Raw genomic sequence first — 22825 nt, 5'->3', positions numbered from 1 at the left:
AACAGCTCAACCAAAGCCAAATCCAACTAGAGATGCCATCTTATGCCTCTGTTGACCAAAGGTCACTGTCTTCAATCCAATGCCAACAGGAGTCCCCAAACTGGGGTGCAGAAAAAGGAGATTTTTTTCAGTTGAATAGTTTGCAAACCATGGTATCACAGCCTTAGGAGAAAACTGAAAATGCACTTCCCCAAGACAAGGGGGAGGCCCCACTTATATAGAGAAAGTGCCTACCCTAGTCTTGACTGGTCCATTTTTATACAAATGAGGAACCCAAATTTGCACAGTTTGATTGGTCCAAATAGCACTGTCCTGATTGGTCAGAATCCCGCATTCTGATTGGGCTTTATGGAGCCACTCTGATTGGTCAATAAAGATGCAAATGAGGATATAACGGCACAGCTTCAATTGGACTGGGCAGGTCTCAACACATTGGTTAAAATACGATTCCAGGAACGCCTTTATAAAGTTCAATTCAGACAGCAAGAACATAGTGCAGGAGGCTGAGTAGCCTTGGCTATGGCTTTTGCATGAAATGCAGCATACATGAGAGGCCCTCTGTAAACAACAGTTGCTGGACTCTGATTATAAATTTGGAACCAGTTAACCAGGAGGAGTCCTTTTTGACAGCTATATTCCTTCTCCGGGTTAACATTTCCATTATCCTATAGAGGCTTTTCTGAAAAGCAGAGTAGTGCATTTCCACTGGACACAGTCATGGAAATAGACCAAGAAGTTTCTGTAACCCTGGAAACAAAGCCAGACATATCATTTCAGTCTAAAAGGGAGAGTCCAAACAGCCCAAATGCTATCAAACACTGTCTTTAATGCCACACACGTAGTCTTCACACTACACACAGGATTTGTGAGAAGTGGCAGGAAAGTCCATATGAAAAGATCAGTACTTCTGGTCTGCAATTAAAGAAATAAGTGTGGGAGGATGTTTTATGCAAATTATTTCTCTTCTGAAGCTTAGAAAGATATTTTGTTGCTGGTCAGAAAGGCTTTTACAACTACTTCAGCTAAAAGACTAAAAGAAAACAACCCCACAGGGAAAATCATTTTACTGTGCCTCAAGAATTCTGAGGAAGTTCATGACCATAAACATGAACGTCTACTCAAATAGCTCACACATCGCGATATACATTGAAGTTTGGCGGTTCATATTTAAAAGAAAAATAAGCATATAGTCCATTTCCCTATTCAAAACTTTACTAAGATGCAAACTTACAATTTGGGGTTCTTTGAAAGGACCTGAAAGGCATTTAGTCCAACCTGTCACCCAATGCAGGAATCTCTTCTAAAGCGCATTTAATAAACTATATTGCTGCCTCTGCTTAGAGGAGAATTTGCTGTTCTCTAAAACTCCCCATTCTACTGTTTGGATGTTCTTGCTTATCGTTAGAAAAATCTGACTCCATCTAACTCCCAGACACTGGGCTACACCCTCCCCCTAGAATCAGAGAATAAGAATGATCCCTCTTCCTGGCTCTAGTCTTTACTAGCTATGTGACCTTCAGCAAGTTACTGAATTTCCTTGCGCCTCAGCTGCATCCATTGAAATAGAAATGGTAATAGCACCTACCTTCTAGGAAAAAATATTAGCACACTGGTTATGATTAGCACCCCACAATTATTAGCTATTATTATAATTAGCGACTGTTCAACAACCTTTCCAATAACTATGAAATGGTGATTCCATTATTAGGCTTGCAAGGAATAGAGACATTCTCAGATTACCTTAGTCAGTGATTATCAGCCTTTCTGTGGAATGCTGGATTTGGGGGCCACACTTGAAGGATTTAAATGGCATCCATAGTTATCCTGGGATTCACACAGATCCCTTCTGCATCATTACTGTTTGGATGTGACTTTAGCACCTCGACAGACCCTCAGAAGGCCAAGTTTTCACATGTTCTCATTTCTTTGGCACCAGCTTGCCATCAGGTTTTACCTTTGACCCCTGACCTCTGACCTGCAGCAGTCTGGACTCTGACTGTGCACCTCTTCACATGGTGCTCGGTTTTTCAATGTCGCCTTCTGGAATTGCATAACAACAGACATGCTAAAAAAATTTTTACATGTTGCCAAATTTGCGAGAACACTTGGAAAGAGTTTGAGGCAATGCAGTAAACCACCACATATCAATTAAGAAGCACTGTCTTAAATAATGGGGTTTATTTGGAGGCTACCCTAGCAAATAGAAGTGTCCAGAATCACTAGCTCAAAGCCAGATCTCAGGAGACTAGCGCTCAGTACAGGAGCTAGAAGGTTGCTTAGGATACAATGTGGCTCTAACAACTGGATTATAACAGTAAATAAAATTGCCATCTGTTGAGCTCTTAATATGGGCCAGGCACTATGTCAAGCATTTTACAAGTGTTAGTTATCTTTTTTTAAAAACCTGTTTAATTGTGGAATAAAATACTCTTAAAGTGTTTAAAACAAATGTACAGTATAATGAACAATCACAAAGCAAATACTTGTATATAACTGCCTCCTTGGTCAAGAAATAGAATGCCTCCAAGCACTCCCAAAACCCCCTGCCCCAGGTATCCCCTTCTGGTCCCAGAACCCTCCCCTCCCCCAGAAGCAACCACTATTCTGACTTTTGTAATAATCACTTTCTTGCCTTTCTTTATAGTTTGCTCCACAATATATTATGTATAGTTTAGTTTTGACTATTTTTGAATTTTAAAATAAAGTCATATGCTATATATTATTTCTTTTGCTGAATATTGTTTATAAGATTCATTCATGTTGTTCCCTATAGCATAGTTCATTCATTTTCAGTGCTGTATTGTACTCTACTGTGTGAATATATCACAATCTCTTTATCCATTCTATAACTGATGGATATTTGCATTTTTCTAGCATGAGGCCATGAACAATAAAGTTAGGAATATGTTTCTATATATTCCAGTGTACATGAGAAATTTCTCTTAGATACTTATATCTAAGAACAGAATCACTGGGTTGTGGAATGTGCATGTTTTCAGTTTTACTAGGCAATACAAAAGTGTTTTCCAAAATGGTTATACTAATCTACATTCTCATCAGCATATAGATTTCCTATTGCTCCCCATCCTCACCAACACCTGGTATTATCGGATTTTTAAAATCTTTCCAATCTGATGTGTGTATAATATTTTATTGTAGTTTTAGTGCCTGTTTTTTTAACTTTTAGTTTTAATGCATTGACTCATACTGCATGCATTTATCTCAGTCTTGCTGCTTTTGCTCGGTATTACATTTATAAGATTCACCTATGTTGCGTGTGGAATCTCACTGTATTTCCCTTATTATTAGTGAACTTGATCACATTTTCATATATTTTTGGCCCTGTTCATAACCTCTTTTGGTAAGTGCTTATTCAAGTCTTTTGCTTGTTTTTTTAAATTAGGTTGGCTGTCTTTTTATTATTGATTTGTAGAAGATTCTTTTCAACTTTTAATTCTGGATACTAATTCTCTAGTGGTTTTGTGTTGCAAATATCTTCTCCCATTCTCATGTGCCTCTCTTTAGTTCTCACAGCAATCCGAAGAAATAAATATTGTGGTGTCTTATTTTACAGTTGAGGAAACACAACAGAGCCTTAGAAAAGTTTAGCGACTTGTTCGAGGTCATCCAGCTATCAGCATCAGAGCTGGGAAATCAAACCAAAATCTGCTCAGCATGCAAGACTGGAATGTGCATGTTTTCAGTTTTATTCACTTGCCCACACTCAGAGTCAGGGCCCATCAGTCCCCCTCAAGTGTTCTACGGCCCTTCGACCACTTCTCCTGCCCCAGCTTCTCTCTTTCCTCCTTTCTTCCTCATGACTCTGGCTTACTCATGATTTCCACTTTCTGCCTTTTTGTATGACCTTTCTCATGTCCCCAGTTCTAAATGTTGTCACTCACTTGGGTTCTTCTTCAAAGTCCCTGAAAGAGGTCTCATCAGCTCCATATGGCACGATCTCCTTCACAGTCCATATCATGGCCATGACTCAGGTGCTCTCCCAGCCTAATTGGCTGTGGCCATGGTGGTAGAGTCACACAGCTCAGATGGAGCTGGGGGCATAGTGGCTGCTCTCCAAAGCAGTTATTTCCTCTGGTTCTTCACTTTGCTAATCATCACCTGCTCCTTTGACATCTCAGCATCCTACTTAATGACAACTCCCATCCGATCTGTCCCACAAACGTGGGAGTCTTCTATAATACCATCTTCTTCCATACTCCACACCCAAAATCATTTAAACATCAATTCCTATCAATGATTTGGCCTAAATAAGTCCTAAATCTACCCAATTGTCTTCATGGCTAGCCTCTACCTTAACCCATTTTCCACCCTAGTCCAGACTACCACCACCTCTCACCTGGATTCCCAAAATAGCTCACTCGTGTTCTCTGCTTCTACTCTCCACTCTTCCTAATCCCTTCTCCACACAGCGACCAGAAGAACATGTTCAAGTCAGATTGTCCAAACTTTCATTGACTTCTCTTTCTCTTGGGATAAGGACCAAAACCCTTAAGATAAATCCCAAGGTCTTGCAAGGTTTGGCCCTTGCCTCCCCCTTCATTCTCTTCCTTGCTCTCTGTTCTCTGTCCTCCAGAAGTTTTTCAGTCCTGTTGATATGCCAGGCTCCCTCCCCCACAGGACCTTTGCACAAGCTGTGTAAACTATCTAGCAGCCTTGGGCACCTCTCACCACACTTCTGCCTAGTTAATTTCAGATCTCAGCACTTCTGGTCCCTCTGACTTACACAGGTGATGTGCACAACCCTGCATTACTGTTATCTCAGTTGTAGGCCCAAAATGGTTCATGTAAACAAGATATGGTTGTCCTCTGCCTATCAGACAGCAAAGATTAACATTATTGATAAATCCTGTGTTGTTGAGTCTGCACGATAACATGCACTGATTCACACTTTAATTCAGGTACAACCTGAATGGTAGAGGGGGGAAAATGGTAGGAAATAAAGCAATTAGGTTTTAAATTTTTCAAATCCTTTGACCCAGCATTTCCACTTCTATGAGTTTATTCTTTAAAAATACTCTCATATGTAGAAAGATATGCAGAACAATTTTCTTTGTAAAATTGTTTATAATAGTGAAAAATGGAAACAGTACACATATCAATAAAACACTAGCTATATAAACTGTGATACATTCATAAAATGGAGTATTCTTTCAGCCAGCTAAAAGAATGAGGTAGGTTTTTTTTGTATTCATGTGGAGGGATATCTATGCTATATTAAGCTAAAAAGGTTAAAAGAGTATGGCTCCATTTTAATGCTTTAAAAGTATATTACATGAGCATTTTTAAAAGTTGGAGAAAAATGCACAACTCTACTGACAGTGGCTATCTCTAGGGAAGAAGGATGAGTTTATGGGGGACTTTCTATGTTATATATTCCTGTAATGTTTGATTTTGCTATTTTATTATTGTTAAACAATTTATAACCTGAAAAAATCCAATATAGAGAAAAAGATATTTATAAAATTAAATTTATAGTATCTCTTCTCCCTAAAATGTAAGCTCTCTGAGGTAAGAAAATGCTTCCATCTTATTTAGTGCCAGGCACATGGCAGGCACTCATTAAACATTTATTAATTGAATAAATAAGTGAATGAATGAACCGTTTCTATGACCCCATAAAATGGGGCGCTCAGTACTCCAGGAACAGAGCATGGCTACCTCCTCCCTTGAGTTGTACACCATAATTTTAAAAGCTGTAAAAGAGCTTTGCCTTTTTTTTTAATTTTAATTAGTTTCAAGTATACAGTACATTGGTTAGACATCTATATAGTTCATAAAATGATCCCCCCAATTGCTCCCTCCCTCCCCTGACCCTCCAGCTAGCCAACATATTAATATTAATGCTAACTGCATTCCCTATGCCGTGCTCCCCATCCCCGTGACCATCCATCAGTTACTAATTTGTACTTCTTTAACCCTTCACCCCATTCTCCCATCCCTCAAACTCCCCTCCCCTCTATCCATCACCAAATTGTCCACTATATTTGTGAGTCTGTTTTTGATTAGTTTGTTCTTTTTATTCGTTAGATTCCGCATATAAGTGAAATCATATAGTGTTTATCTTTCTCTGTCTGACTTAAATACCTTCTAGGTCCATCAAAGCAATATCTTCTTCCATCCCCTTTTAGTCTTTTAGTCTGTGTGTGTCTTTTAATCTGAAGTGAGTCTCTTACAGGCAACATGTAGGGGTCTTGTTTTTCTTTCCTTTCATCCACTCTATCTTTTAGTTGGAGCACTTAATTCTTTTCCATTTAAGTACTTATTGATAGAAATGTAGTCGTTATCATTCTTTATTCCTGTTTTTGATACACGTTTTTTCTTCTTAAAGAAGTCCCTTCAACATTTCCTATAATACTGGCTTGGTGGTGACAAGTTCCTTTAGTTTATTTTTGTCTGGGAAGCTCTTTATCTGTCCTTCAACTCTAAATGGTAGCTCTGCTGGATAAAGTATCCTTGGTTGTAGATCCTGGGTCTTCATCCAGTCGAATATTTTTTGCCAAGCTCTTCATCCTGCTTAGTTTCTTTTGAGAAGTCAGCTGCCATTCTTATGGGTGTTCTCTTGCTTTCCTCTTGCTGCTTTTAATATTCTTTCTTTGTATTTAACCTTTCGCATTTTAATTATGATGTGTCTTGGTGCGGGCCTCTTTGGATCCCTGAGCTACCTGGGGTTTTATGTCCATTTCCTTCACCAAGTTAGGGAAGTTTTCCATCATTATTTCTTCAAACGGCTGTTCGACATCTTGTTTTCCTTCAGGTATGCCGATCAGACAGAGATTTTGACCCTTAATAGTGTTCCATATGCTCTTTAAATTATTTTTATAACTTTGGCATCTTATCTCTTGCCATTCTGATTGAGCATCCTTGGCTTTCCTGTCCTCTAGATAGGGTATTTGATCCTTTTCTTTATTCACTTTATTTATTCCTTTGTTTATTCCATTCAGCCTGGTTCCCTTTAATAATTTCCATTTCCATTTTTATGTTTTTTATCTCTTTGTTGAAGTTCCCACTGAATTTATCTACACTGCCCAAAAGTTCATTGAGCATCTTTATAACCAGTGTTTTGAACTCTGCATCTGTTAGATTACTTGGCTCCATTATATCTGGATCTCTGTTCTGTTTTGTCAAATGGTTTCTGCTTCTTTGTCCTGCCTTTCTGCATCTGTTTCTATGTACTAAGCAAAGCTCCTAAGTCTTTCGGTCTTATTAGTGTGGATTTGAGTATTAGGTGTCCAGTGGCACAGTCCTGAGTTTCAGCTGCAAGCCAAAGTTAGCTCCAGCCTGTGCCACTCTGGGGCCACCTGTTAAGATTCAGCAAACAATCCACAGATGCTGTGCTTATAGTTGTCTCAAGAGGCCATGCCAGAAACTGATGCCAGCTGCCACCAGTGTGAGTCTTAGCACTGCTCAGCAAGGAGCACCTGACTCACTGAGTATATACCTGGATGTGGCTTGGGTGGGGCCACGAGTTGGGAGAGGCAGGGTTTCAGGGAATCATCTGGGCAGAGTGCCCTCTGTTACCCTGTTTGACGATGTCACGGCTATGGTGGCGCTGAGTCCACACACTGGGAGAGGAGAGGGCTCAACGGGGAACAATAGATACCCCCAGCACTTATGTACAGAGCCAGTCTCACCTCGGCCCTCACACCAACAACTCAGTAAACCCTGGTACCCACTGTGCAGCCAAACTGGCACTGGTGCTCAGAGTGAGCAGATCCGTCACCGCGAAAATCTGCTTGTGAATGCGGCCCCTTTAAGAAGCTTCTGCCGCTGCCACAGCCTCATCTCACTCAGCCGCTCAAGTCCAGGTAGCCCCATATCCTCGCCCTGTCCTACTTTCTGCCATTGCAGAGTGATTTCTTGGATTTCTCCCTAGTTGTATGGCTTGTTCATCTAGATCCCAGGCGATTTTTCCTTGCTGCTTGCTCCTTGTTTCTGTCACAACTTTGATTTGGCCAGAGGGATGAACAGAGCCTCTATCATCTATGTCATTTCCTCCCCTCTGCTTCACCTTTTTACAGTATTCCCATGAGACTGTTTGCTGATGTTGAGCTTTAGGGCCTTCACTCAAGTACTGCACTCAAGCCGAATTACTCCTCCTGATTTAGGTAATTAATTTCTTTGAGTCCCAAGTCAGGGGTTCACATTTTGTCCCTGTCGAATTTCATCTTTGGAGTTTTATTCACACTGCCAAGATATTTTAAAACCCAATCCTTGACACCTAACCAAGTGTAAGTCTTACCAGCTTTATGTTGCTCACACACTTGATAAATATGACTTATATGTGTACTTCCTATTTATTTATAAATAAAACTGCACAGGACAGGGCCTCCAACAGAACCCTACAGCCTTCCATAAGATATGGCACACTTGGAGGAATCTGGTCTTTCTGAGCCCAATGAAGCTCAAGCATATTAAGCTCATTCCCACCTCAGGACCTTTGCACTTACAGCTCTTTCCACTTGGAAAGCTTTCTCCAGATGGTAACTCTTACTCGATACTAAGGATTTAGCTCTAAGGTTATCTCATCAAAAAGGCCTTCCTACTATCCCATCTAAAATAATCCCCTCCCTACCTCCACATTATCCTGTTGTGTTTTTTTAAAGCACTTAACAATAACTAAAGTTACCTTGTTCATATTTTCATTTACTTCTTTATTACCTGCTCCCTCCCCTCACCCCAGTGTCAGTGGGGACATTGTCTGCCTTATTTATACTCTGTCTCCTGGGCCTGTTATATTGTAGTTACTTGACAGATATTTGCCGAGCAAATGAATAAAGTTGGTTAGATATCTGTGACTTTACCTACCTGAACTGTCTTCTAGACACAAGGTCTGTTTTATCTGCAAGGATGTTATATTAGTTTTCTGGGGCTGCTGTAACAAATCACCACAAGTTTTGGGGCTTAAAACAAAAATTCATTGTCCTACAATTCTGGGGGCCAGAAGTCCAACATGAGTTTCACTGGGCTGAAATGAATGTGCCAAAAGGGCCACTCTCCCTGGAGGCTCTAGGGGAGAATCTGTTCCTTGCTTCTTTCAGCTTCTGGTGGCTTGCCAGTGTTCCTTGGCTTGTGGCTGCATCACTCCAATCTTCAAGGGCAGCATTTACAAATCTTTCTCTGTTCCATCTTTACATTGCCTTTTCCCCTGTATATGTCATTGTAAAATCTCCCTCTGCCTCTCTCTTAAAAAAGATATATGTGATGGCATTTAGGGCCCAACTGGATAATCTAGAATCTCTCCAACTCAAGATGTTTAACTTAATCACATCTGCAAAGACTTTACCATATACTTTACCATATCAGGGGTTAGGACCTGATATCTTTGGAAGCCACCATTAGTCCCTGTGGATGTCATTAGTGACTGCAAAATGCCTATGCAAAATTGAGACATATCATGTGTCCAGGATTTCTCTTCCTCACCTCTCTGGTAATGCCTGCCACACAAGAAAGCTCAGTAAATGTTTCTTGAGTAGATAAATGCATGAAAGATGATGTTCTGTTCTACCACTTCCTACCCCAGCCCTTGAAAAGAGAAAAATTAGCCTGTAATTCCTTTAGTACAACTGGTTTTACCAATTCAGATTCTCGAGAAGCCAGAATGGGTTTGGAAATGCAGAACCTCTTCATAAGTGATCTCCATCAGACATGGTGCCAATACTCATTGAGAAAGAGATATGATTATTGAATGGGTAACAAGACTAAAATTATCTACAAATAAGCCTTGCCCACTACAGAGGGTTTGGGCTTTGCTCATATTTGATTTCTCTCCCTCCCTAGCACTCTGAGGAGGGTTGTGTTGTAGCCAAATGAGTTCTTTGTCTCTTGTATGCTGAAGACAATGTTGGGGAGATAGAGACCAAATGTCACTGATCAGGCAGAATTATCTTCCCCAAATTGAGGAGACCTCTGATGTACTTCATATAGAAGTACAGACTCTGGAAATGGGCTATTCTAATTCATAATAGAGTCATTCCATAGTAATAAACTATTTTCAAATCCTTGGTCTGGCCCCCAGAATGACATCATAAACCTGATTCCCTGCTGATACGAGATTATTCTACAGTTATTGCCTGTATTACTCTTTAATAATTCCTTGACAAAACCACAGATGGAAAACTAATGTGGGGACCTTGGTCTCTGTCCCCAGGCCCCCATCCATGATGGGATTCTCTTGAGAAGTCAGTTGGTGGGGTTTGGTACCCTAGATTGCACCTGAGCTGCACCCTCAAGTCCCCACTGCTAAGCAGCAGGGGAAAAGTTCTAAGAGCTGAGAACAGAAGGAGATTGCCCTGTCTCAGCATCAAGGTGGTGGTGATCATCGATCTTGCACTTAACCTTCAACGGTGCTCAAGACTTCTCCTCCCTCATCCCAAAGGAAGAAGGGCTGCCGATGGAAGAGGAATGGCATTGAGGACAACCAAGTGGACTTCAGTGAGACCTGTAAGAGCAGTAGGATTCTCTTCTCCCACTGCCCCCAGGAATAAACATTGAAAGGGCCAAACAGGCATGGGAGAGGACCAAGGAGAAAGCAGGAAACTCAAGTCTAACTTGAAAGATGAAGAGGGGTCTTTGAGGCTCACATGTGGTTCAACCCAGCACACCAGTGTAGGAACCTAGATATAAGCTAACCCACAACGGTCCCAGCTAGAACTAGATGCACATTTGCCTGGGGTGACCTTCTTACCACAGAGCAGTAACTCTGCCATGAAGCCCAGGGATGCCATTCCAAAGAAAAGTACTTGCTTTGGGGGAGCTGTGATAGGCTGTGGCCTTTCCTCAACTGTGAATTAGAACCTTGGATTGGTGCCACAGTTTTCCTGAGAACACATCAGTGCAATTATAAAGCATGTCAGTGGGACATGATTCACTCTGCAAAGAATCTAAACAAACTAGTCTCTTTTAACTCCCATTATAGCTTTTCATAAAGGGAGGCATACATGTTTTGTGGCTGAATAAAAGAATGCATATCACCTGTTCTTACTTGCAGTAACTTACCTGTGAATTAGTAAAGTGACTAAACCCCTTAGGGGAATATACTGAACCAAAGAAACAGGAACAAAAATTATGCCTTATCTATCTATAATGCCCACACTGTAAAATTTGAAACAAGGAGCTCAGGGAATTTGAGAGCATCAGATAAGATTATAAAAGTTTCTTAGGTTTATTTTGTTGAAAATCTGGTCCTTTAAAAAAAGTATATAACTCCATAAAGGAAAAGACTGATAGGTATAACTCTATAAAAAGTAAAGACTTCTGAATCTATATATACATATGCAAACACATAAATCTACCATAAATAAAAGACAAATAGTAAAATTAGGAAAAAAATCTTGCAACTTATAACTCAAAGGGTTACTTTATTTAACACATAAAGACCTTTCACAATCTGCTAAGAAAAAACACTGATAGAAAAATTATCAATTTATTAAAAAAAAAACAAATCATCAATAATGAGACATATAACTGAAATAACCAGGAGATGAAATTCTTTTCTATCAAACTGAAAGATGAAAAAGAATGACAGCTATAGCACAGATGAGGCCATGAGAAATGGGAATTCTCACACATGCTGACTAAGTTTGACTATTTCAAATTTTTAGATACATATTCCCTTTGACTTATCCATTCCATTTATAAGAATGCATCCTAAATAATCATGGATGTGTGAAAAAACTTAGCTATAGAAAACATTCACTACAGCATTTATATATATATAAAACAACATAAATAACCCCTAATTGAGGATTTAAATATATTCTAGCTTAAGGACAGCCATTCACTAGAATACTATGCAATATTTAAAAATGATTATTTTAAAAGGTGATTACATCTATCTATACTGATTGTTACTATACAGTTCTAAATATATACCATAAGGTAGTATGCATATTCATATCTATATATGTACATATGGAATGCCACTCCAAAGTGGCTTGGTTTGGAGATTGAGAATCTAAAGATATATAAATATATAATAGATCAATAGATTAATATAGATAATGTATAGATCTATAGACATCTATATCAAAATGCTAACATTTATTTCTAGGTTTAGGATAACTCATTTATGCTTTTTGTTTTTCTTTTCCTTTCTTTTTTTTTTTTTTTTTTTTTTTTTTTTTTTTTTTTTTTTTTTTTTTTTTTTTTTTTTTTTTTTGCCATGATTGCTTTATATGCAAGGGAGAAAATACAACCATTTCAAAAAGACGGAATGCACAAGTGGGCAAAGACTCCAAAGCTGGAAGCATCCCTTTGGCTGATGATTCACAAAATAAGCAAAATAAGGTTCACAGTGGATTACTTAGAATGAGTGTAGCCATATAATTTATTATCCAAACCAGGACCCTTTTGAGACTGAAAGGGGAAGCTATTAATTATTTTGCATAATCTGGGACTCTGTAGGCAAACTGAGCCTGTGGTCAGCCTACTTAGAGTGAAAGGTCTGTCTAATTTGTCTTTGAAAATGACCCGGTGTTGGAGGGTTAGGAGGTAAACTACAAATGTAGAAACTACCCTCTTATTAGTACAATTGGGTGCAATTTCTAAACATGCCAGCCAGATGGTTAAAGAACGTTCAAAAGTTCAAGTTTCTCACCTAATTAGTTCATTCAGATCAATAGAGCTCTCATTTTAGAGATTTGTCCTTGATAAAAAGTATTTCTTAAAGAAATGTACCACTTGACTAAGAACACACAGTATTATTACTCAACATTATCACATACTGTAGATTTTAATCTTGGAAACATCCTGTGATTCTTTAAACCCTTCCTGACTCCAAATCCCCTCATGACTTAACCTGTTTTCCACTAAGGTCTTTGTTTTAGGGAACTATTATCTATGTACCCGAGGCTCTTAGTTAAGATGGCCACTGTTCCATGGGTCACTCTGTCCACAGGCTATTGATATCCTTCCAGTCTTTTGTCATTGGGCTCAAATTTCTCCTCTCTTCCAAGTCTGCACTGCCAACAAAACCAACCTGTTCTGCTCAGCCTCCTACAGTATTTATTATCTGCACCTTCTCACAGTCTATCCACTTTTGATTGCATATACGCCTCCCTCAAACTAGACCATAAGCAATTTCTCACGGTCCATGCTACCTGGCACATGGCTGGGTGAGGTAAACTCATCAACCTCTCTTATTTCAATAATAAAATGAGGGTTCTAATTCCTTTATATACTCCATCTCCATCCAAACAGGTAGTTACTAGTTTTCTGAGGCAATTTTTTTGAAAAGCCAAATGCTCTGAATGCCAAGGAGTTTGTATTTGTGGAAAAATTAAAGCCCTCTCAACTCAGGCAGTTGGTGAAGCCTTTCTCCTCTTAAGTGTGTCACATGCTAAAGATTCAGAACAAAGTTAGGATATTTGTCAGCAAGAGAGTAGTGTCTGTGTGTTAAAGACGGCTCCACAGGTACAAAGGACGAAAGCTCAGACAAGGTCTGTTAATACTTGCAATACCACCACTCCCATCTTACAGCATTTTTACTGGTATTTTGATTGGGCCTGCAGAGGGCCAACATGGAGCTCAGCAGTTGATCAATTCTCTAACATTCACCCTCGCCCTCCTAAGGGTCCAGCACCTGACATTACTGGGCATTGATCGCAACCTAAGCAACACATGTTGCTAAATCAATCATCGGTCAATCCATAATTGAAATGATACTCTTTGTACCTCCTGCTGCCAAATTCATTAAACTGATACACATGTCAATGTTTCTTCCTTCAAGCCAAGCTTAGGATGACTTAAACCCCAGATGAAATGTGAACAACCAAATTTAGATACCAAGATTGTTTTATTTATTCCATCACCCAAGGCACTGTATTTCTTATACAGAAGAGTCTCTTGGGAAATCTGCCAACTCAAACGCATTCATCATAACCTGCATCACTTTACAATCCTTAAAATCACACATATGGTCAGCAAGGCAGGGTGACCCCAGTTCAAGCAAAAAGGTCAAACTCCCAGCTGAATTGTGAACATACACAAAGAGTCACCAACAACCCCATTCCTTCTGCTGGTCCATCTAGCACCTTAATGAGTATTAGGAAAATGGAATACCTTCTTCAAGAAATTTTATTTCCATTTGTTAGAAAATAGTCTTCACATTCCTGATTTTGTTAGGACAAGCCACTTTAGTGCCATCTGCCAGGAAAATTGTCACAATAAATCTGTGATGTCTGTGATGTGCATGATACTTCCTTAAAAGTGGCCCAATTATTCAGTGCACAACCTATGTAATAGCCCTGGCCAGGTGTTTGATAACTTTGAAATAGAAGCTAGTAGGAGGGAGACATGCTTTACTTTACTTCCCCTCTGTGCCTCAATTTCATCATATAAATTAGAAATAGTAAGAGCTATCTAGCATGGATGTGTTATCACTGATCAAGCTTCCCATTAGAATAGAAAAGCAATGGTCTGTAAAGGGTTCAAAGAATAAGAAAGAAGTGCCCACATTACTTGGTTATCAAATAAGATCTACATCCGTAAGACAGAGAACTTACATTTCCTTTGATTCTACAAATAGGATTCATCCAATAACATAATTTGGCTTTCATATATTGAAAGTGAAGAGACCCTGATTTCCTTGTAGCAATGATGGTTTCCGCGGCCCCCACCACATTCTTGCTAGGTTTCTGTGTGACAAAAGACACCCATGATGGCAAAATAGTTGATGAGAGTGAGGTATTCATTCTCTGGAAATGAAAAAGAAAAAAATAAAACCCAAAATTAATCATCCTACATGAGGATTTCCCAATCCCATCACTATCATTTTGGGGCTGGATACGTCTTCGTTACCGGGGGCCATCCCGAGTATCTCATGGTAAGGTGTTTGGCCTCTACCCACGAGATGCTAGTAGTACCCTCTACCCCGCATCATGACAACCGAAAATGTCTTTAGATATTGCCAATGTCCTTGGGGGTGGGGGGTGAGAGTGAGGGGGGAGACAGCAAAATTGTCCCCAGCCTACACAGAAATTTAAATTTACAGCCTTAGCATAATTCTTGAGAAACGGCAATCTATGAGCAAGCTGGCCTCCAAACAGCAGAGCCCTGGACTTTGCTCTAAGTTCCACAACCATTGTTTTATGCCTTTAGAGATAATAGGCTTCTATTTCCTGTCATGTAAAGATAACGCAAATGTTGTCCTCTCATTTTCAAGATTTCCTCCATTTCAGAGTATTGGGCTGGGGCTGGAAAAAAAGGTGTTAGTAATCACTGGGGCTGGCCTGAGACATCACAGCCAAGGCATCCCTCTACTCAAACTGCACCCAGCCACCTCCTGGGGTCCAGGGACTGACATCTTCTCTTGAATAATGGTGCTACTAACACACAGGGCTGTCATGAAGTAAAAGCCAGCAACTTTCAACCTTACTACTGTGGCTCCCCTGTAAGTGTAAGCCCACAACTTTCCACAACACAGCTATCTAAGACCTACTCATTCAAAAATTTGAAGAAAGCCAGAGAAATGACAGCACAGAAAACTTTACAACTGGATAGTGGGTTTGAAGGATTCCAGAGTCATATGCAGGTCATCCCATACAGGTTTCCCTACTGAACACCACCTGGTCTGGCTCCCAGCCCAGAAGAGGCTCTCATCTGCCTTGATCCCACCATCTGGGGAGACCTTCAGTCCTCCAGTCTCTGGGAAGTCCAGAGCAAGCCCTTGTCTCAGGCATGCTCCCTCATTCTCCTCCAGCCATCCTTTTCCATGGCTCTTTATCCCTCTGGGATGACTGACGTGGAAATACCTACATAAAGTCTGAACCACCACCCACAATTTCTGACCTGCTGCTGTTGTCTACACCCACAGGGGTTGGCCTTTTCAGATACTTAAAGACAATCTCTCTCAATAATTCATTTCCCCAAGTCTGAGATATTTGGAAAATCACCTTGGGGCATCTTTTATCAAGAGTCTAAGCTGGTTATAGCCATTAGGCCCCCTTAGTGGTACCCTGTGAGCATGAACTGAAATCAGGGTTCCAGTGATTTTCCTGACATGGCCCATGCTCACCTATGACAAATGGTGAGCAATGAGTCATATAACACTTCTCAAGAATAAAAATACAGTTTTAGAGATAGAGTTCTATGGTCTAAAAGGTTGTGTCCCACCCCCCACCACCAAATTCACATGTTAAAGTACTAATCCCCAAGGTGATGGTATTAAGAGGTGAGACTTTGGGGAGGTGCTTAGGTCAGGCAGTGCAGTCCCCATGAATGGGATTAGTGCCCTTATAAAAGGACCCCAGAGAGCTAACTCACCCCTTCCACCATGTGGGGACATGGTAAGAAGGTGCCATTCATGAAACTAGAAGCCCTCAATAACACCTAATCTGCCAGCACCATGAACCCAGACTTCCAGCCTCCAGAACTGTGAGAAATAAATTTATTTTGTTTATAAGCCACCCAGCCTGTGATATTTTGTTAGAGCAACCCAAAAGACTATGGCAGGGTATTCTAAATCCGTAATGGAAAAGAAACATTTTTTTCTAACAGACATTGAAACATATTGTAAAACAAGAGTAATTATAACAGTGGAATTGGTGCTAGGAAAAAAAAAACAGTTCAAGCACGGGAATAGAAAAGAGAGCTTAGAAACAAACCCATGTATTTGGGAATTGAGTATATGATGGCTCTCTATAGGAAGAATAAGCTATTCAATATACGCCTAGGGAAAATTGGTAACTGGAAGAAGATCAAAAAATAATTTTTTACCTCATACCATTAACCAAAAAAAAATCTGAGATCTAAATATAAAAGAAAAACAAAACAATAACAATGAAAAACTTATAATGCATAAAGAGAAAATATAAGAAAATATTTTATGGCCTTGAGGAAGAGGTCTTTTTAAGCAAGATACAAAAAGCAAAAGGCCTCAGAAAAAGTCTGATACGTCCAAAGAGAAAAAAAAAGTACAAAGAAGATGCCATAAACAAGGTTAAAAGAAGGAAAGCAACAAGCTGGAAAATTACATTATTTTCAAACAGACAAAAGCTCTAAATCTAGAAAGTAAAGAGAAATTACAATCAATAAAAAGATCTAAGAACACCAATAACAAATTACTAGAAGATAATAACAGCAATTTACAGAGTGAAAATACAATGAACATAAGAAAAACTGATCAAAAATATATAGAATTGAGGGAAATACAATATTATCATAATATTGGCAAAGATTAAAATGTTTGAGAATGGTGAGTATTAATTAGGATGTGAGGAAATGGGCACATTCCCATGCTGCTAGTGGGAGTATAAATTATGCAGCTACTTTAGAAGGCAATTTGGCAGAACTATTAAAATTTAAAATATAAGCAACTCTACTTTCAAGTAGAAATACTTCCTCGTGCACCTAGGAAACATATATAAAAATAAAGATGTTGACCACCCTATTTTTTGTAAAACCAGAAACCTAAATATCCATCAATAAGATAATAAATAGTCTGAAACATCTTATGGAATATTATGTAGCAGTTGAAAAGAGTGAGGTATTTGGGGTAGCTCCATAGTGTAGTGGTTAGCACATATGCTTTACACGTAGAAGGTCCTGGGTTTGCACCCCAGGTGGAGCCACGGACCATACCCCAGGGGCGCCAGGCCCCCGGGCCCGGGTGCACACTGTCAGCCTATGGGTGGAGATGCTCCAGGTGCACACTGTCAGCCTATGGGAGGAGATGCTCCACCTCCAGTTCTTAAGGGAAACGGCAACATCCATAGGTCAGGGGTGGAAGTGGGGGATGGAGAATTGAAATGGAGGGAGAGAATTAAAGAGGGGGAAAAAAAGAGTGAAGTATGCCAATATGTAATGATACATGATAGCATATGTGAGAAAAAACATCCACAAAATGATCTGTTGCATCTGTCAATCTTGTTTATGCTCATGCAAGTTTTCTTTCTCAACCAGGGTTAAATACACACACACACACATCTCCACATAATGATGCTATTAAGATTTTTAAAAAAGAAGACACACACAGCAATATCACCTACACCTGTAATGATAAATGTATACGGTAAGTAAATGTATAAAAAATGGTCTGAAAAATGCCTTTCAATTTGGCGGTATGAGATGACCACATTTGAAGGCGATATTCAAAGGGAATTTCCCCCTATTGCTAACATTTCACTATCTCATGAGAACACATTCATACATGATTTTTAGAATTCAATATTAAGTTTATTTTACAAAAGAAAATAAGTAAATTTTTGTCAGAAAAAATAATCTGCAGAGACCTCACTCTGCTTACTTAGAAGACAACTTTTTACACTGTCATACAAAGCAACCTCGTCTCCAAGCAGGCTTTGAATTCCACAGCTCCTTTACATAACAAAAAAGTCTTAAAGGGTCTCTCCTCTCCTCTGCCCTGCCCTGAAGTCCTTGTCCAGTCAAAGTTTCAGGCAGAAGTTTCGGAGGTCTGCAGGCACTTATGGCAGGGCCGCAGGCCTGTACAAAGGCATGGCAAGAGACTTAGTTTCCTTCCAAAGGAGGACTTTTGTCAGCAACATGAGCCCTCCTGGCGTCAGAAGGTAGGCCTGTTTCTGACCGGCTACTGTTGTCTGCATGATGCACTGCAACTAAAGGAATAATAGCGGACATTTTACAGGTGTCCATTGCGTGCCAGGCCTTATGCTGGGGGCTTAAGACTGAGAATCTCACCTAATCTTCACAACAATCTGAAGAGAAGAGCTTAACAGACGAGGAAACCGAGGTTCAGATGGATTAAGAAAGATTCTCAAATGACTGAAGAGCAATTCTGATCTAAGCCTGCCAATGCTAAACCTGGGCTCTGGCCTCCACCCTGCACCATGTCCTCAACTGTATTAAATGGTCAGTTTGGAGGGGTGTATGGGCTTTGCTCCAATTAATACGTGTACCTTAATGTTAAGTTTGTATTTATTTATATTTAGGTTAAGGGCCAGAAGTGATTTCTACAAGAAATACTAAAGAGAAGATATCTTTTCTCTTGTCTAACCCCTCAGAAGAACAGTGGTCAGGAATGGGGCCACCTCTGGGGAACCCTGAGGAACTCTGGGGAACAGAGGTCTCAACCTACAGTGTCAGAACAGTTCCAGAGAACCCCAAGTGATCAAAGTCACATACGAATCTGCCAGGGATTTCAAGGCAGCTTTACCTCAAAATAACACACTCGTGTTTTTCTGCTCTAGTCAGAATGCAAATTTCATGTTTCTGTAGTTACATTCATTAAGTCCACGTTTATTTAGACCTGGCACATGGCTAGGGCCTTATATTGAAAAGCCTGGAATTCCTATTTTCTTTCCTACTCCTGTTGCTACTGGGGGTCTTTTATCCCAGTCCTGTTTGATCCGGCAACATGTGCGGGGGCAGAGAAGAGACAGTCAACCTTGTCTAACAAGGCCAGGGAGACAGCACACCTGCCCTCCAGATGCAGAGAGCTTTTATAAAAGGGAACAACGTATGTAACAAATTTCCCCCCAAATTACAATTCTCAGAGAGAGTGGGTTAGTGAAATAAATTTGGAGAGAAGAGTGGCAGATGGGATAGATGGATTCAATTAAGGCAAAGAACATTAAACAATTCCAAGGATGCCTCATTTTAATGGAACATGTCATTTTCTCCTCATTGCCTCCAGGTAACTCCCAACAACAGTCTAGGTAGAAAGTAGGGTGCACACATAGCGGCTCAGCCTGTGCAGGAGTTTAATATCCTCAAATGAAAGAGCTAATATTCCCTCTTCTTTTCAATAATGTGGTAACACAGCACATGAGTCAAACCAAGTGAATGCAGGCTATGAATCTGATGCACATTTCTACAGAACTGGGTGTTATTCAAATTGAATAAGTATTTTCCATTGTCATTTCCGCTGAACTGATTTCTTTCTTTGGTCTATGGGAGAGTCTCCTTTTTAATTAAACCAACCACTGTCATTTTTCTAAGAAAAATAATAAAACAATAAAAATATTTACATCCCTTTTATCTTCATAAACATTAATTATGAGGGGAAGAAGGTGTTATACCTTTGTTAGACAGTTTTATCACATAGACATTTTGATTACATGCTTTAAATTCCTGTTTTTCAGGTCAATTTATTCCTATTAAGACTGTATAAGATTCTTACTGTCACTAACAGTATTTGTAACTATTTGTGACCAAAAGGAATTCAAGTCAACAATAAATTTGCAATATATATAGTTGACATATAAGTATAGATGTGTATATAATAACATATATGCACCATGTTAACCTGAATATTACTCCCAACTGACCTCAATTTTCATCTAAAATCAAGTGTGAAAGCCTAGTAGTTTGATGAGCACTGCTTTCTTCATCCTCTGACTCCTAGCAGTGTAATTTAATTGACAGCCATGTTATCGTATTTACAAAGTGATAGGTGTGTTATAGTTTCATCAAGTTGGTACTATTATCTCTGTAGTCATTGGAGAAATGGTGGAAGGCTTAAAGTAGAAACTCTACAATTATACTCCATAACTCTAACTGCAATAATGTATACCCATTCTGATTATCAGTTAAAATGGCAATGTACTTGCTTATTTTGTAGAGATGCTAAATTACTTTTATATTTCAGCCCATTCTTTTCTATGTCGCAAAGCAAAATCCTGTCAGCTAGAAGAGAAGAATATTTAGGCTGTCATACCATTTTCAAGGTGCTGTGCAGAAATAACCTCTACTGGACAGACAGCTAGAGCTAGGGGAGTAAGGTGTTAAAATGTGGAACCATTGCCTTCTCTTCAACTGAGGTATCCTGACTTCGCCTAACAAAAAGCCCCTTTGATTTTTTTAAGTGGTTTAAAGTAGCTCCCAGGAGAAAAGACAGAATTTTCTGGAAGCTCAAGTCACTGACTCTCAACCACTGGTCTTGAGTCCCTTCATTGCTGTATACTCCATACCTCAAGGAGGGTTGTAACAGCCACCATTGCGGTGGCATCGCTATCAGACTTGTTTCCGAAATTATGTCATTGGAGAATTGTTTCTACAAAGTAATAATTGAGTTTCAGTAGCAAAATCTTGAGTCCCTGAAGGATAAAGGTAAATTACAAAACTCAGAGTGTAGGAGATACTAGTATAAACTAGTCCCACAAAGCTGGCAAAAAAAAAAAAAAATCTGAGAACGATGATACACAATTCATAGGAGGCTCAAAAGAGGAACAAAAGAACTTTGCTCAGACTTTTCCTTTGTTAAACTTATTTTTCTAATAAGTATTTTGTCATCCAATCACTTTATACTCAAACCATTCTGTAGTAATGTATTGCTATGTAACAAGTTACCCCAAAATTTAACAACTGAAAATAACAAACATTAATTTTCTCACAGTTTATGTGGGTCAGGAATATAGGCATGACTAAGCTGGGTGCTTCTGCCCCAGGTCTCTCACAGGTGTGGGCTAACACTGTGGTATAATTTCAAGGCTCAGCTAGAGGAGGGTAAGCTTCCAAATTCGCTCACGTGGCTCGTGACAGTTATTCAGCACCTCACCAGCTGTTGTACTAAGGGCCTCAGTTCCTCGCTAACTGTTGGCCAGAGGCCTCCCTCAGTTTCTTGCCACATGCGCTTCTCCACAGGGCAGCTCACAACATGACAGTGGGTTTCCTCAGAGCAAGCCAGTGAAACCAAGACAGAAGCTATTGTCTTTTTGTAACCTAACCTCAGAAGTGACATTCCATCACTTTTGCCATATTCTATTTGTTAGAAGCAAGTCATTAGATATAGCCCACACTGAAGGGGAGGGGATCTCACAAGGGTTTAAATTCCAGGATGTGGGGATCATTGAGGTCATCTTCACTTGCATGTACAAGAGAAATAAACACCAAAATGGAAGGAAAACCAGAAAGTAGTAAGGGAAGGGGAAAATGTTTCAAGACCTAATTACTTATCCCTCACAGCGCTCTCTCTCTCTCTCTGTCTCTTTCTTATTCTCCTTCTCTCCTTCTCTCTTTCTCTCCTCTCTTTCTCTCCTCTCTCTCTCTCTCTCTCTCTCTCTCTCTCTCTCTCTCATTCTCCCCAAATCCAGCCATACAACATACCCTCTGATGAGATGCTTTCTCCATAAAGTCCCCTTTTTTCCGCCTGCATGGGAACACCAAAGGTCAGGCCTTCATTTCTTCACACTATGAATAGGGTAGTACTACTACTTTTCTAACCAGCTTCCATAGTTCAATACGTCCTGGACACCAAGGACAGAGTAATCCTTCTAAGTCACACTTTCTACTTGTCCTTATGCTGCAGAAAGCTCCTTTAGTGGCTCCCCATTGTCAAACAAAACCCAAACTCTTTAGGTTGCCATTCAGTGCCTTCCATAATTTGACCCAGGCCTGACTCATCACCCCCAACCTCCCAACAGTAACTCATCATCCCAGGTAAACCACACTCAACACCCAGACATACCGTGCTTATATTCAGTTTGAAGCCTCTGCTAATACCATCCCTCCCCTTCCCTTGACAAGACCAGTCTTCACCTTATCATTATAAATCCTTCTCAATTTCTGAGATGCAAAGCAGATCAATCCCATCTTTTCTGTGATGCATTTTCTGATCAGTCCAAATTAGATTTCAGTTCCTCCTATGAATAGGTACAGTTCTGAGAGACACACCATTCACTGCCCTGGCCAGTCAAGGTGTACATGTCTTGTTTTCCCAAGAAGTTGGTAAGTTTCACACCTTCCTTCTTCCACAGAGACCTCCAGACTGCACCTTCCCCAAGAGCTGGGCTGGGTCTCACTTGTCCTCCTGTGCTGAGGGCAGTTGGTCCATGACAGGGAACATTGGTTGAAAAGAGAAGATGGATGAATGTATGGAAGGAAGGAGGGCGGG

General features: G+C 39.9%; 1 long non-coding RNA gene across 1 annotated transcript in view; it reads right to left on the bottom strand.

Annotated features, from left to right (window-relative positions):
- Positions 1–13794: 13794 nt before the first annotated feature.
- Positions 13795–22825, bottom strand: part of LOC120591562 (uncharacterized) — a 10407-nt gene continuing 1376 nt past the window's right edge. Inside the window, exon 2 of the long non-coding RNA XR_005649914.1 lies at positions 13795–14714. This is a non-coding gene — a long non-coding RNA (uncharacterized LOC120591562). The remainder of the gene's footprint in view (positions 14715–22825) is intronic.

This window comes from Pteropus medius, unplaced genomic scaffold, assembly GCF_902729225.1.
Source record: "Pteropus medius unplaced genomic scaffold, Ma_sr-lr_union100, whole genome shotgun sequence".
Classification (NCBI taxonomy): Eukaryota; Metazoa; Chordata; class Mammalia; order Chiroptera; family Pteropodidae; genus Pteropus; species Pteropus medius.
Note: the sequence above shows the minus strand (reverse complement) of the source record. Positions and strands in the feature narration are given on the sequence as shown.